Below are 13,867 nucleotides of genomic sequence, written 5' to 3' on the forward strand. Positions count from 1 at the left end.
GTCAGCGATAGGACATTCAATAGCTGGCCGCTTGTGGATAACGGCAATAACCATCCGCTGCCAAAACAGCCATCTGTAGCCGGCAACAGAATGTTCAGTATCCGGCGATTGGAAATACGCGTGTGCACGAGGGGCAATTAAAAAAGTAATTTTTTTCGAAAATCATCATAAGCGCCAGTGAATCTATCCTGGTTTCTTTTCTAAAAATATTTTTCTTCAATTTTTTCTCAATAATTCTTACTTTTCCAAAATTTGATTTGATTTTGATTTTTTTTTATTTGAATCGGCCATATACACTGTTAAAAATCGTTGATTCCGTCCAACGGAAAATCCGGATTGAGAATGAACAGGGGAGTGAGATTCAGCGCATAGGTGCTGAGATGTGTCGCATGAGTGCGCAAAGCACTCAGCACCGGAGCTTCGGTTGGGCCCTAAGTCACGCGCACCTAGGCTATCTCTCTCTCGCACTAGCGCTCTATACTGTCTCTTCTTCCCTTTAGGCCTACCAATCCAATGATGAAAATGAAAAATTTAAAGTTTAAATAAGTAAAATAATAGAATAGAATAGTGGAAATAATAGAGTAGCAGAAATAATAGAATTACAGAGACAACAGAAGAGAAATCAAATAAAGTAAATTAAATATACGATAAAATGAAGTCAAAGACTAAATTGAAGTAAAAATCCCCCACATCTGACCCCGTCATATCTGCCTTACAGGAAGAAGCACTTGAGATGAAGTGTTTTGATTGCGGGGGAGGGGGTAAAAAGGGGAAAATGGGGGGGGGGGGAGGACATTAAAATTGGGAAAATGTAAAGAAGAAGAAAAATCCCCAACAGAAAATACCATCATGACCGCGGCGTGGAGAGAAGAGATCAAAGTAAAGTCAGTAAGATGCGCTAACGGTCGTGATAGTATGAGTGAAGTCCCCCCCCCTCCCCGAAAAACCATTTGGGGCTTTGTGAAAGATGTGGAAAAATACTACAAGAATAGCTTAACAAATCACCGCAAACCGCGCTTCAATATCTAGATCTGGTACCTCGTAACAGCCGGAGTTCGACATTAAAACACCTGCAAAAATGGGTGAAAATCGGGGACTTTGCCCCCCCCCCCCTCATAACTCGGAAACGGTGCGTATACTCAATCTGAAATTTTAGTATGTGTAAAGGGTCACCCTAAGGATGAAAAAAAACCTCACTCCGACCCCAATTTCGAGGGCCCAAAAATGGGCCGTTTTTGGCCCTTTTCGTGCAGGGCTCTTTGCTGCCACTTTGGATTTGGGGTACCCCCTTTGACCGGGGGACTTTTTTGACTTCATATCTGAAATCTACGACCAAAATTACATAGGATTTGACACCTCACATGACACTGTTTGCGTATTTTAAAAATAATCGATCTCCCAGAGGCCTTATTATGGCCCCATTTTGAAATTGAGGCAATTTGGAAGGGTGTTCCGGGATCGAACCGTGGTAAACTTTAGGTATGTTGTTCAATAGGACCTACTAAAGACGTTTACATGGAAAAAATTTGTTAAGCAATTTGTTCCGGGTTAACCCTCTTTTTTTCGGATTTCTCCTTGACTAACCCCCCAAAAACCCGAAATTCGTGGATTTAAGGAAATGAATTTTGGGCAATATGCACGATTAGCTACATACTGGCACTTGATTGACTAAAAATGTATAGGATATGCATTTATGAGCCACAAAAACAGCCTAACTTGACTTTTTTAGCACTTTGACCCTAAATTCCCACCAAAAAAGCGAAAAATCTTATTTTCTCAAAGACGGCCAAACTACAGATTTCGTGGTTTGCTGTTCCTCAATCAGTAGGCCTTCTAGTTGACATTTCCGCAAAAAAATCGCGGGTGGTATGTTGACCGCATTAAAAGTGTTTAAAACGTACTGTGCAAGGAGTAATGGTAATTAATTGCCAATGGACCACTAGACAAGGTACGAATTTCAGCATCCTGATACCTGTATCTTAACCAAAATTTCACGCAGAACACGATGCGCACGACGAAAATTACTGAAATCAACTCCTAACGAAGATATGCAATAATTCTTGATGCGTGAATTAAAACCACCCGCTCATGAAAACTCAATGCTCTACGTGATTCACATCGCACGCTAAACGTTTATCATGACAGTCTCTGCGATATAAAAATCTGGCAACCTCAGTCTTGACGCTTTGGCTCAGCTGTTGCAAATTGCTTATAGTTTGAACAACACACGGTGGGAAATGAACATTACTCGATTGAGAAACTTGTTGAAACCGTTGTAGAGTGCGATTTGACTCACGTTGAGCTTTGAGTTAATTGTGAGCGGGCAGTTCAAATTCTTCGTAATCAATGTGAAATGAAAACATTAATATCTTCGTTAGGAGTTGGTTTCAGTAATTTTCGTTGCGCAAATCGTGTTCTACGTGAAATTCTGGTTAAGATACATGTATCAGAATGCTTAAATTCGTACCTTGTCTAGTGGTCCATTCTATGACAATATCTCTTTTTTAAATTGCCTACCTATTTTGTATGAAGTAAGTCTACCAACCTACTGTAAAACATTATTTTTGTTAAAAGGAAAGGGGTGGAGTACCTGATATGTACTAAAGCCTCTTTTTAAGGCTCGCATGTGTACATAAATGAATAAATAAACAAATAAATAAGTAAAAAATATTGTATATGCAGTAAAAAATTATTACATATAAAAATTACAAGAAATTATATAGAAAACTGACAATATTGTCAAGAATTTGTTTCATTCTTTTTTGTAACGATTCTTTCTAACAATAAAAGCTTTTGAAAAACCATGACAACTAGACAATTCTTGTGCATTTACATGATCATTGTTGCTATAAAATGCTCCCTCCAGTAAATTGAGAGAGAAAATGATGCCGAATCTGCATTTTCCAAAAATATTATAACACCGAGGGTAATGTTTTGAAAAGTTGCATTGCTGAATACTTGGAGTTTTTTTCTGAGATTTTTAAGAAATTTTATCATTCACTACAACACTGTTATGGCAGCACGTCTAACAAGGGGAGGTCAAGTAGTGCCCCATTGAGATTTTGATCCCAGTAAAGCCAAAAATTTCTTCATATGAAACTATAAGACCCTTATTTCGCCGTTTTGGTGAATGGACCCCGAAGAACCCCAAACATTATTTAAAATAGTAGCAAAGGGAGTTGCTTGCTGAGGTATCAAAATGATACTGCACAAATCTCAGCGCAGACATAATGTAAAGACTTTACTGTACCTGTGAGATCTGTATTCCTGGCATACTAACAATATTTTTAATCATTTTTTTTATTGTTTTGCATGAATTTATCTACCTTTCGTCCAACTGCATGAGTATTTATCTGTTTCTTTGATATTTGCACGGAAAACGATGGTCATCTACTACAATGATCATTATTGATGAAATGAGCGAGCAACCTGTTCAGTTTTCTCACGGGTTCAGCATATAAAACCTAATACTGGTGTTGTTTTTTACATCCTTCCATTTCATCGCTTGAATGTGCTTGTTTTGTGATTTTTAAACCTTGCATTTTTGAAAAATAGAGAGTGCACTTAGTTCGCGAGGACCCAATTTTCCTGGGTTTTATTGAAGGATGGTGAGCAAAAAAAAAAAAAAGCTCAAAGTTGCGTGATTTAGCTACCGTTTACTAAGCGTACATAACTGAGAAAGGCAATTTGGCGTCTATAGAGATCTCTCCTGTCGCGGGTTACCGCTTGCACGAGTGATCCCTCTTGTGCGATCCATGCTCCAAATGCTTCGTGTAGCTAGTATCAATGCACGCCACGTATGGAGCGTAGGTCGCGCGAGGGGGATCACCTGGGAAAGAGGCAGCCCACAACTGAAGGAGTCTCAGCGGATATCTTGCCTTTCTCGGCAATGCACGTTTAGCAAATGGAGGCGCAAGCCTCGCAACTGTGAACTCGTTTTTTGTAGTTTAATATTCTTCCAAAAAAAAAAAAAAAAAAAAAAGAAAAAAAAAAAAAAAAAACAAATCCCTGTCAACTTACAATAAAATTGAGCTACTCATGATACAGCGTTTTTAAAGCATCATGGCCTGAGATAAGAAGAGCCTGGCTGGAGGAGCTATCCATTAACTAGAATTATTCCCTCTTCCAGTAATTTATTCACACGCTTACTTGCAATCCAATGAACGGATCAATGTTAAAAAGACAAATAAAGCTCAAAGTTCTGTGTACGCACTTCCTTCTGATGTAATATATTAGTTCTTAGTTTCTGTGAGCTCACGTCAAGATATTTCTGTGTTGTATTTATTCCGAAATTTGCTTTTTTTTGCAGATGATAATTCTTCTTCGTTCCCGGCTCCATGCAAATCGAACAAAGTCATTGGTAACGTCAACCTAACTTCTGTTGGTGAAGGTAGGAGGTTGAAATATCATTCTTTGGTGTGAATTTTTGTCAAACTAGGAAAAATCCAATACAAGCATCTAGCAGTTTTTATATTTTAACAGTGCCAGAGTATTTTAAAATCAACATCACAGGGTCCAGGAGGCACCAAAGTAAATAGTCCCAGGCCACTACAATTTTTTCCCTAATTTTTCGATGAATGTTAGTTTTTTTGCGAATTGTTCGACACAGATGGCTGTTTCTCCCTGTTCAATGTATTGCTCCTCTTTATCGCAAATCTGTCACTTATCTCTTTTTATCCCCTTTGAGACGCAAAGAGAAGTTAGGAAATCAAACTTCGAAGCAGGTTTTTATTAAGATATTGTATAATTTTTTTTCCATCTTCACTATAGTTGACAAATAAGAATCTCTGATACATCCAGCATCAATGTCATTTCGAATTTATATACTTCTGACTAATTTGCATCTCTCTGAATCTTTCAAATAAATTATGAATTTTAGCATTCAGAAATACATTTTCACTTCAAAATTTGATGTACGACACAATTTGCATCATGAAATTAAGTACTGCAAGTAATTAGCTCATGAAATGGGCTCAAATTTATTGTTTTATTTACCTATTTTAATGCCAAGGCGAAATAAATTGTAAACCTATTGACCAGTCCGGAGTGCGGTTATTATTCATGGGAATGAATCTATTTTTCATTTATTTTTATCATATTTTTAAATTGTTACTGTCCACAGCCAGGAGCTGGTTCTCAAGACTTCTCCCTGCGCTTCAACGCAAAGGAGAGTACAACTCGAGTCTTTTTACAAGCACTTCGCAACTTTCAAATTTAACACTAATATTCTTAAGAATTTAACTTCTTGGAAGAGGTTGAATGCTAAAATTTAAAAATTGGACAACTTTAAAAAGTAGAAATTTAAAGCTGGAAATTTAAAAAGTAGAACATTTTTAAAAGTTAAAAATCTCAACAATAGTAGGATGAAAAGATTAAAATTTAAAATTTTTATCGTCAAAAATCATTGGTTTAGAAAGGTGAAAAGTGGAATTTCTAAAACCCTGGTTATCGCAATTACCATGTTATTATCATTTTCTTGGAATTTTTTTTTTTTTGTCAGAAAAAGAGCAGATGTTAAACACAAAATCTCCTTTATCAGTTGAAGAAACTTCAAATTCCAGAGCATCAACTGTTCAGCCGGACAAAAAAAACGGACCATCAACTTCTAAAAACGCTTCCAAACTTCAAAAAACTCATAGTAAGTGTCCCATAGAGGCATCTCATCTCTTTGTTAATTATTTTGTTGTGTTCATTTTGTTTAAATGCAGAAACTTACGACAAACCATAGAACTGTCATGGTAAGTCAGAGGTATCTTTCCTGGAGTAAGTCAGTGTCCGGCTGAGGGTTTCTGCCCCCCCCCCCCCCCCCCAAACGACCCCTATCTTTATGCAGAATTTTTGAATGAGGAATTGAAAGAATTTGTGAGACAAAGTCTGCTTACAAATTCTGTAGTATAAAATTAAGAAAAACATAAATTAAAAATGGTGGAGTTATTCTTAAAAATAAAGTTGAGCAAAAAAGAAAATAGCTGAGCCGCCGCGGTGTTTGTATTTTCATAATGCTATTCATGCAACTGGGCCAGTGGCTTGGTCTAAAATTTTCAGCACCCCTAAATGACACACCTCCTGTTCGATCTCTTATTAGTCCAGGCGCCTGGTAAGTCTACCTGGAATTTTGGGTACACAGCGATTTTTTTGGCTTACTTTATGTTTTTTGGGTCGCTGAATCCGAATCTGAAGTTTCCGCACGCGTATCTGGTGAGCATTTTCCGCTATTTTGAAAAAATGGCCTAAAAAGGCCTTTTTTTGCGGTTTTTTTTATATAGCGGCTACGGATGAGGTAAAGTCCCAGATTTAGCTAATGTTTTGAATAGCTGACATAATTTGGAAGAAAATGGTGTGTACATATGTTAGGTTTGCTTAAAAATTGAGGAAGATACAGCATCGTGAACATCGCGCCTATTCACGTTTTCGCGGCGCACCCGTCAACGCGCGATCCGGCTCGCCGCGGTCAGCCAAGTTCCGAAGCGTTCTAAAGTTCCGAAATCCGAGGTTCCTCAATTTTTGAGCAAACCTAGCATATTCATATACCATTTTCTTCCAAATTTTGTCAGCTATTCAAAACATTAGCTAAATCCGGGACTTTTCCTCATCCGTAGCCGCTATATCAAAAAAACCGCAAAAAAAGGCCTTTTTAGGCCATTTTTTCAAAATAGCGGAAAATGCTCACCAGATACGCGTGCGGAAACTTCAGATTCGGATTCAGCGACCCAAAAAACATAAAGTAAGCCAAAAAAATCGCTGTGTACCCAAAATTCCAGGTAGCCTCTTTTTTAGCTACCAGGCGCCTGGACTATATGTGTGCTGCAAAATAAATGGCAGGGCTGGTTGTGCTCTTACTAAACAAAGGTTAAGAAAAGAGTTTGAGTGTGGAGCCAGCCAGCTAAAATTAATCCATCCCTACTTTGGGTACAAGTGCAGCAAGTCAAGATGTGTTAAAATATAAAAACTGCTAGATGCTTGTATTGGATTTTTCCTAGTTTGACAAAAATTCACACCAAAGAATGATATTTCAACCTCCTACTTTCACCAACAGAAGTTAGGTTGACGTTACCAATGACTTTGTTCGATTTGCATGGAGCTGGGAACGAAGAAGAATTATTATCTACAAAAAAGAAGCAAATTTCGGAATAAATACAACACAGAAATATCTTGACGTGAGCTCACAGAAACTAAGAACTAATATATTACATCAGAAGGAAGTGCGTACATAGAACTTTGAGCTTTATATGTCTTTTAAACATTAATCCGTTCATTGGATTGCAAGTAAGCGTGTGAATAAATTACTGGAAGAGGGAATAATTCCAGTTAATGGATAGCTCTTCTCAGGCCATGATGCTTTAAAAACGCCGTATCATGAGTAGCTCGATTTTATTGTTAGTGCACTCATTCTTCTTTCAAAAAGGCAAAAATTAAAGATAACTGAACGAATTCAGAAACTAGGTACAAACTACATAGGTACATTAAAAGGAATTATGATGCATGCAAATCCTAGATGCACTGTTCCTTTTACGTTAGTTCATTTGCACATGGTTTCTTATAATGTGAGTACACCTGATTCATTTATCACTGGTTCAATCTACTCCTGAAGTCATATACCAAAGTAATGCAATGTTTAATTGATAAAATTGCACTACTAATGTACGAAAATGTACTAATGTACGAATGTCACGAAAAGCGCAGCCGCTTTTCGTTTTCTTTCCTCATTTTGATTCTTTTCGTTGACAGAATCATTAGCAGATTACAAATAATCAATGTAAAAGTTGATCATTGTTCATTATATAAATATCTAAAAAAAAAAGATACATATTTATAAATGCAGTTGGAAGAAAAATGAAAAAAAATTACGCAAATCAATCACAGAGACGATAAAAAATTATATCCAATCACTGAGAATTGAATAGCGGCAAACATTTTGGTTCGAGTACAATGCCGTAGACCCCAACTCTACAGCAGTGCGAACTCAGGCCAGGTACTGCAGGTCATCCTCTCTTCAGAATATAAGTAGGCGACTGACAATGAGTGACCTTCCCTTATAAGGAAAATATTTATGCATTGTTCATGTTGTAATTAATAGTTTTTTATAAATAAAGAGATGGCCATGTGAAGAAGTCATTGTCTACAAATATCTACCACCATGGATGGAAAGTAGGCTTCATAAAATAAAATCCTAACGACCTTTTTTCCCTCTCGCCAAACACAATTTCATACCACTGCTCTTGCCCCAAAATATACTATATCTGTGATGGGAAATAACGTTCACATTCAGCAACTTTCAATGGGTTTTCTAATGCCTATGCTCAGGAATGAGCCTTGCTAATAAATGCATTGTAATGTGAAGCCCAATTCAGCTGAGAAGCTGTATGAAGTCCTAGCAATTTGGCTTTATTACGAATAGTTATGGGAGAACTAGGGGGCTACACCCCCTGGCCGCTACGCGGCCCAACCCCCTGAAGGCGCTCCGCGCCATCAATGGGCCACTCGCGGCCCTATTTTTACCCTCCTATCAGTGTTAGTTTTATTTTTACCCTAAAAAATTACGACATGAGAAATACTTTAATTTCAAATGTTCCTGTTGCTATTTGTTTTATTGACTTGACGAATCTTTACAAATAATTATTATATTTTTAATATTTTGTGCTCGGCACTCGAAGGCTTGACAAACAGGGCCATGCCCTATTCGTTAGTAGAAGAAGACTTAAAATTACTTTAAAATTAAAAGGACGCGTTTTGGAATGACTGCTTGATGAAATATTGCAGTAAAACAATGAACAATGGTAGAGTCAAGTAATAATTTAGATTTCATGAGTCGGGGATCAAACCCACACGGAGTTCACAGTGGACGCATTCGACATCTTAGACGACTCAGCCACCTCTCAACATGAGGTCTCAGGTGCGAATCTTGTGTAGATAAGTGTAGAGCTGATGCGCAGGCTACACAGCTACTGCGCAACCTCCTCGACCACTGCGCATCCTCCCGCGCATAGCGGTAGCAGTACCGGAGCATTCTGTAAACTCACTCACTTTTATAACGTGATTTTAAAAAAACCTGGGTCCTTTTTCCAAAATTTGATTAAAGCGGGCTCATCTAGGGCTTATTACCTGTCGATTTACGCAAAAATCATGGAAATCGGCCCGGTAGAACGCTCAAACGAACTATGACAAAAAGTATAAATTTACATTGTTTAAATGGGAGAATTCGCAACTTTACCACGTAATATAAAAAAACCTGGGCCATATTTGGAGGTTTTGGCTTATCTAGAGACAATTGTCCGTCGATAGCCGCAAAAATCATGAAAATCGGCCCGGTAGAACGCTGGAACTAAGCGTTACCAGTTTCGCAAAATTAGGAGGTCTTGGAGCTTATAGTATAGAAGGACAACCAAACTGACCATATTCTTCGGTTTAATATCGAGTGAACTAGAGCTGTTATAGGAGCAGACTGCGATTACAATTCATTCAGATGCAATCCATAAATGGCAAATCACCTTCAGATCTAGCAGCAAGTAGATTTTCTTATGACAAAAATATTCTTACCTGAAAGAATTGCTGATGTATAATCAGCAATGAGATACGAAGGATTCCAGAACATTCAAGGACATAAAAAATCTCGGGACCACTAACAGCGTAAGACTTTATTCGCAGCACTCGAATTGGGTGTGATAAAATCAACAGCACTACTACCTGGGCCATAAAATCTTACTTGATTGAATTATTTAGGCCCTCAGTTTGTACAACAATACCAAAGATGCGGGAGGTACAGATGGGCATATTTAATGACTAATTAGGGAAGGTTTTTCAATACATTTTTTTCTTAAAAAATAAAGAAGGGGGTATAGCTAATTTGTAGCTTAATTTGAGTATTGGACTAAATTTTTTGAAGAATTAATTTCAGTCTTACATTATAAAGGCATTACAGGTGGGTACAAAAAGGATTTAAGTATTTTCTACATGAAAACATCTGAAAAACTATGAATTATGCAAAGATACAAAGCTAGAAAAAAGACATTAGTTGCACTCACGGATATACACGCAACCTCCATCTTATTGGCTTGTTTATTATTTTCATAATGACGTGAATAAAAAATCAAAATTCAGCTTAATAGATGGGACAGCAAATGTTTTGGGAGGGCTGCTCATTGCACCATATTAAATGGTAAGAATTATTTACGTCAAGATATCAGTTAAAGCCCAAAATAAGATTTTTTCTCCAAGTTTTTACAGCTTGAGTCTTGTGCAAAATCGGTCAAATCTTCAATAGCTCTGATTGCTTCCATTTTTTAGTAAGATATTCCTCTGTAACAAAGAGCCTCATTTCTAAAAAGGAATCCTGTCGCCATCAAACTTGACCATACTTAGGGCTCATATTTTGGGTTTCAGCTAACAGACAGAGTTAAAACTAATTTTGCCTAGTTTATTTTGCATTTTAATGCTTTCCGTGTTGGACTCTGACATATTGACAAAGGTTGTTCCAAAACAACTGTCCATCAACTTTTCTCAAGAACTACAAGATTAATATGCAAATAATAAGAAGCTCTAGAACAACTTATAAGCTTCAAAACAAAACAAAGATGAGCTCATTTGGTCGAAATTTGACGAATCTGCAGTGATATTACAAAGGTGAGTTAAATTTACCCCTCCAGGATTTTCAGTCTTTCATGTAGGTGCACCACTCTTTAGACGGCAACATCGCATGAAGTTGATATCATTGATGAGCTATGCTTCAAAGGTTTGAAACTCTTTCGATCCATCACTCAGACAAAAAAGTAATTTTTCAATACATATTCCCCCTTTTACTGTCCTCAGCAGGTTAGTGCTGTCTGGATAGTCAGCGATCACGAGACTTTTTTGCAGATGGCACTTCAAAGAAAGCTTTATGCCACTGACAAATGGTTGGCGGATAAATAAATATAAACTTCAAGCTTTTTTAGTCGCTTCAGAAGTTTGAGCAACTATTAGACATCTATAAATACGAGGGTCATCCAAAAAGTAAGTTTCCCTACCTTGTATCTTCCGAACGAAAAGAGATAAATCAAATCGGTAAAAAGTCACATATTAGGCATACTCTAAGCTTTAAAACAAGCTCAAGTTTTTGAAAATCGGTCAAGGGATTCGCGAGTAAACTTATTTTTACTGAGACAACCTCCTGTCGCCGCGTGCCCACCTCCGGGGTCAGGATGCGCGGGGAGTCGATTATAGAAGACTCGGGTTATCGCCTCTATATATCACATCAACAAGGAATTTTAATGTTTTCATTAAGTAAGCCTTACCTTACGTTTTGACATAGTCTCCACATCTTTTTTGATATTTCTGGTATCATCATAGCAGCTTCTTGATGCCTTCCGCGTTGAAGCTTTCGCCTTGACTCTGAAACCAGTCATTGACAGCGATCTTTACCTCTGAATCGGTTGAAAATCGCTTCCATCGTGGAAGTTTTTCCGCTCGGGAACAAATGAAAGTCACATGAAGCTAAAGTACGAGAGTTTGAAGGATTGGGGGAAAATTTTCCTAAAGCAACTGATTTGGGAGTGCAGATCGCTGTCAATGACTAGTTTCGGAGCCAAGACGAGATCTTCCACGCGAAGGGCGTCAAGAAGCTGCTGTGATGATACCAAAAATGTCAAAGAAGATGTGGAGACTACGTCAAAAAGTAAGGTAACTACTAGTAAGGTAGTTACTCAATGAAAACTTTAATATTTCTTGTTGACGTGATGTATAGAGGCGATAACTCGAGTCTTCTATAATCGACTCTCCGCGCATCCTGACCCCGGAGGTGGGCACGCGGCGACAGGAGGTTGTCTCAGTAAAAATAAGTTTACTTGCGAACCCCTTGACCGATTTTCAAAAACTTGAGCTTGTTTTAAAGCTTAGAGTATGCTTAATATGTGACTTTTTACCGATTTGGTTTATCTCTTTTCGTTCGGAAGATACAAGGTAGGGAAACTTTCTTTTTGGATGACCCTCGTACAAAATCGAATGATGGATATACAGTTGATAATTCTTAAATTCACGATAAAAAACGTGATGCCGGTCAGAGAAATGTCTCGTGAACGCTGACTGTCCGGACAGTACTAATAATGCTGAGGACGATTAAAAAGGAAAAGGTATTAAAAGATTACTTTGCTGTTACACTATTCGATAGACAGTTGTTTTGGAATTAATCACAGTAATGCATTCCATTTTCCACAGATATCTGTGGTCTAATTTTACAAGAATGATAACTAATTAACTTAGGTGAAAAATCTTTCATAATGTATATTTATTATGACGTTTGGCAAGCAAGAAGATGTGATTGATACTAGTAGGTTGGTAAATTGGTGACAAAGGAGTACAAGGAGTGAGTAAGCTGCAATGAAAATGCTTCGTGATTCCTGAAAAGTAAACAATACAAACGTACAACTGACATGCTTAGTTACAAAATCTATTGATGACATCAAGCCCTTCTCTTGGCACTTCAAGAACCACCTACTACTCTTCCTACAACATATGGTTGAGAAAATCTGACCGCTCATTACTGAGTTGATCATCCAAGGCAACACTAATCTATCAGTATTACGAACATTTACAGAGGACCACTAGACAAGAAATGAAATCAATGACCACAACACAAGTTTCCTCATTGAATTTTCAAAGAAATAAGGTGAGAACATTAAAAATTTCCTAATTCAGCTCACATGTAAGGAAACAGCATTTTTTGTTTTCATCAATTCATCTCCCCACTCACAAAAAACCAGACACTACTTGAAACAAATCGAGCACTAAACTAATTTGAATATGAGTAATGGAAATAATTATTTCTGAAAGCTGAATTCTTCTGGATAAGATTTCAAGTTTCATAGTGGTTTATGGGGGGAGGGTAGGGTTGGCCTACGTTAGGAAGCAATCAGCCGCCATAAGTTTTGTTGAACCAGATTAATACTTTCTTAAGAAAAAAGGCTATTCTGAATGGCCAATTTTACCAAAAACATCAAAAATGGCAGACAACGCACTGGGTATCTCTGCAATGCTGGCAGAACGAAGTGAGTTAGACGGATGGAAATTAGACGGTATGCGCCAGCAGGGTAAAACAGACAGTGTTGCTCTCTTAGCAGAAGTCCTGGCACAAGCATACACGGAGAAATCATTTGTATGCTCCGTTTCCCAGGAATCACTCTTTTAGACTCAGGTTTTAGGCAAATAAATTAGTGAACAAAATTGTTTCATCGATCAAGTTTTTAAGTGCATAACATCCAAAGAAGAAGGGAATTTTAAGGAAGCTTGAATCTAGTTAGTTGGGTGAATTCAAATAGCGTCTAATCTGGTGTCCCCAGCTGTTTTCATCGTCATAATCTAAGAGACATGGGCAGATCACATTTTTTGCTCATTTTCCACTTTATTGTTGACTGTTACATGCTATTTTCCACTTTATTTGGACTGAAATAAAAATTTAGGAGAACTTTGAATGTGCAAATTGCCTACATTTGTCCCAAATTTGCATGTCCCCCGTGCCTGGTTCTTGACTTTAAATCGATGTTGCAGCATAACTAGAGTGATTACTTGAGAAAACTTTATCGGAGATGATAAGTTATGCTTTTGAATTTGAGAAAAAAAATATGTCAATTTCTTTTTTGCTCCATCATTAACTTTTTCACTTGCTAGAATCATTGTCCCGCGCAACAGTCAGCAACAGTCAGCAACAGTCAGGAGAGACATGGCAACGATGTAATAAGCTCTAAATGATTGCCGTAACGTTGAGGTTTTTCGAAGAACAACTTTTATTGTTTCGATTGAATAGTTCACACGTCGCAGATGGCAAAAATTCTGAAATTCGAAAATTTTTGTGCAAGATTACCGCCATTAATGACGCCAAACAAAATGCCATACACGA

At 37.6% G+C, this 13,867-nt stretch overlaps 2 protein-coding genes across 4 annotated transcripts in view; one reads left to right on the top strand and one right to left on the bottom strand.

The window, feature by feature from the left end:
* Positions 1-4,390, top strand: part of LOC140223878 (uncharacterized) — a 29,628-nt gene extending 25,238 nt beyond the window's left edge. Inside the window, exon 2 of the mRNA XM_072296307.1 lies at positions 4,310-4,390. The gene's annotated coding sequence lies outside the window, so the exon portion shown is untranslated. The remainder of the gene's footprint in view (positions 1-4,309) is intronic.
* Positions 1-13,867, bottom strand: part of LOC109038264 (uncharacterized) — a 56,739-nt gene that overhangs the window by 12,842 nt on the left and 30,030 nt on the right. Inside the window, exon 7 of one of the 3 annotated variants that reach the window (XM_019053284.2) lies at positions 2,658-12,371. The exons of 1 other annotated variant lie outside the window; for it this stretch is intronic. The gene's annotated coding sequence lies outside the window, so the exon portion shown is untranslated. Of the gene's footprint in view, positions 1-2,657; positions 12,372-13,593; positions 13,801-13,867 lie in introns of those variants that run through there. One more of the 3 variants, XM_072296309.1, reaches the window with a different exon arrangement.

This window comes from Bemisia tabaci, chromosome 2 (genome assembly GCF_918797505.1).
Source record: "Bemisia tabaci chromosome 2, PGI_BMITA_v3".
NCBI lineage: Eukaryota > Metazoa > Arthropoda > Insecta > Hemiptera > Aleyrodidae > Bemisia > Bemisia tabaci.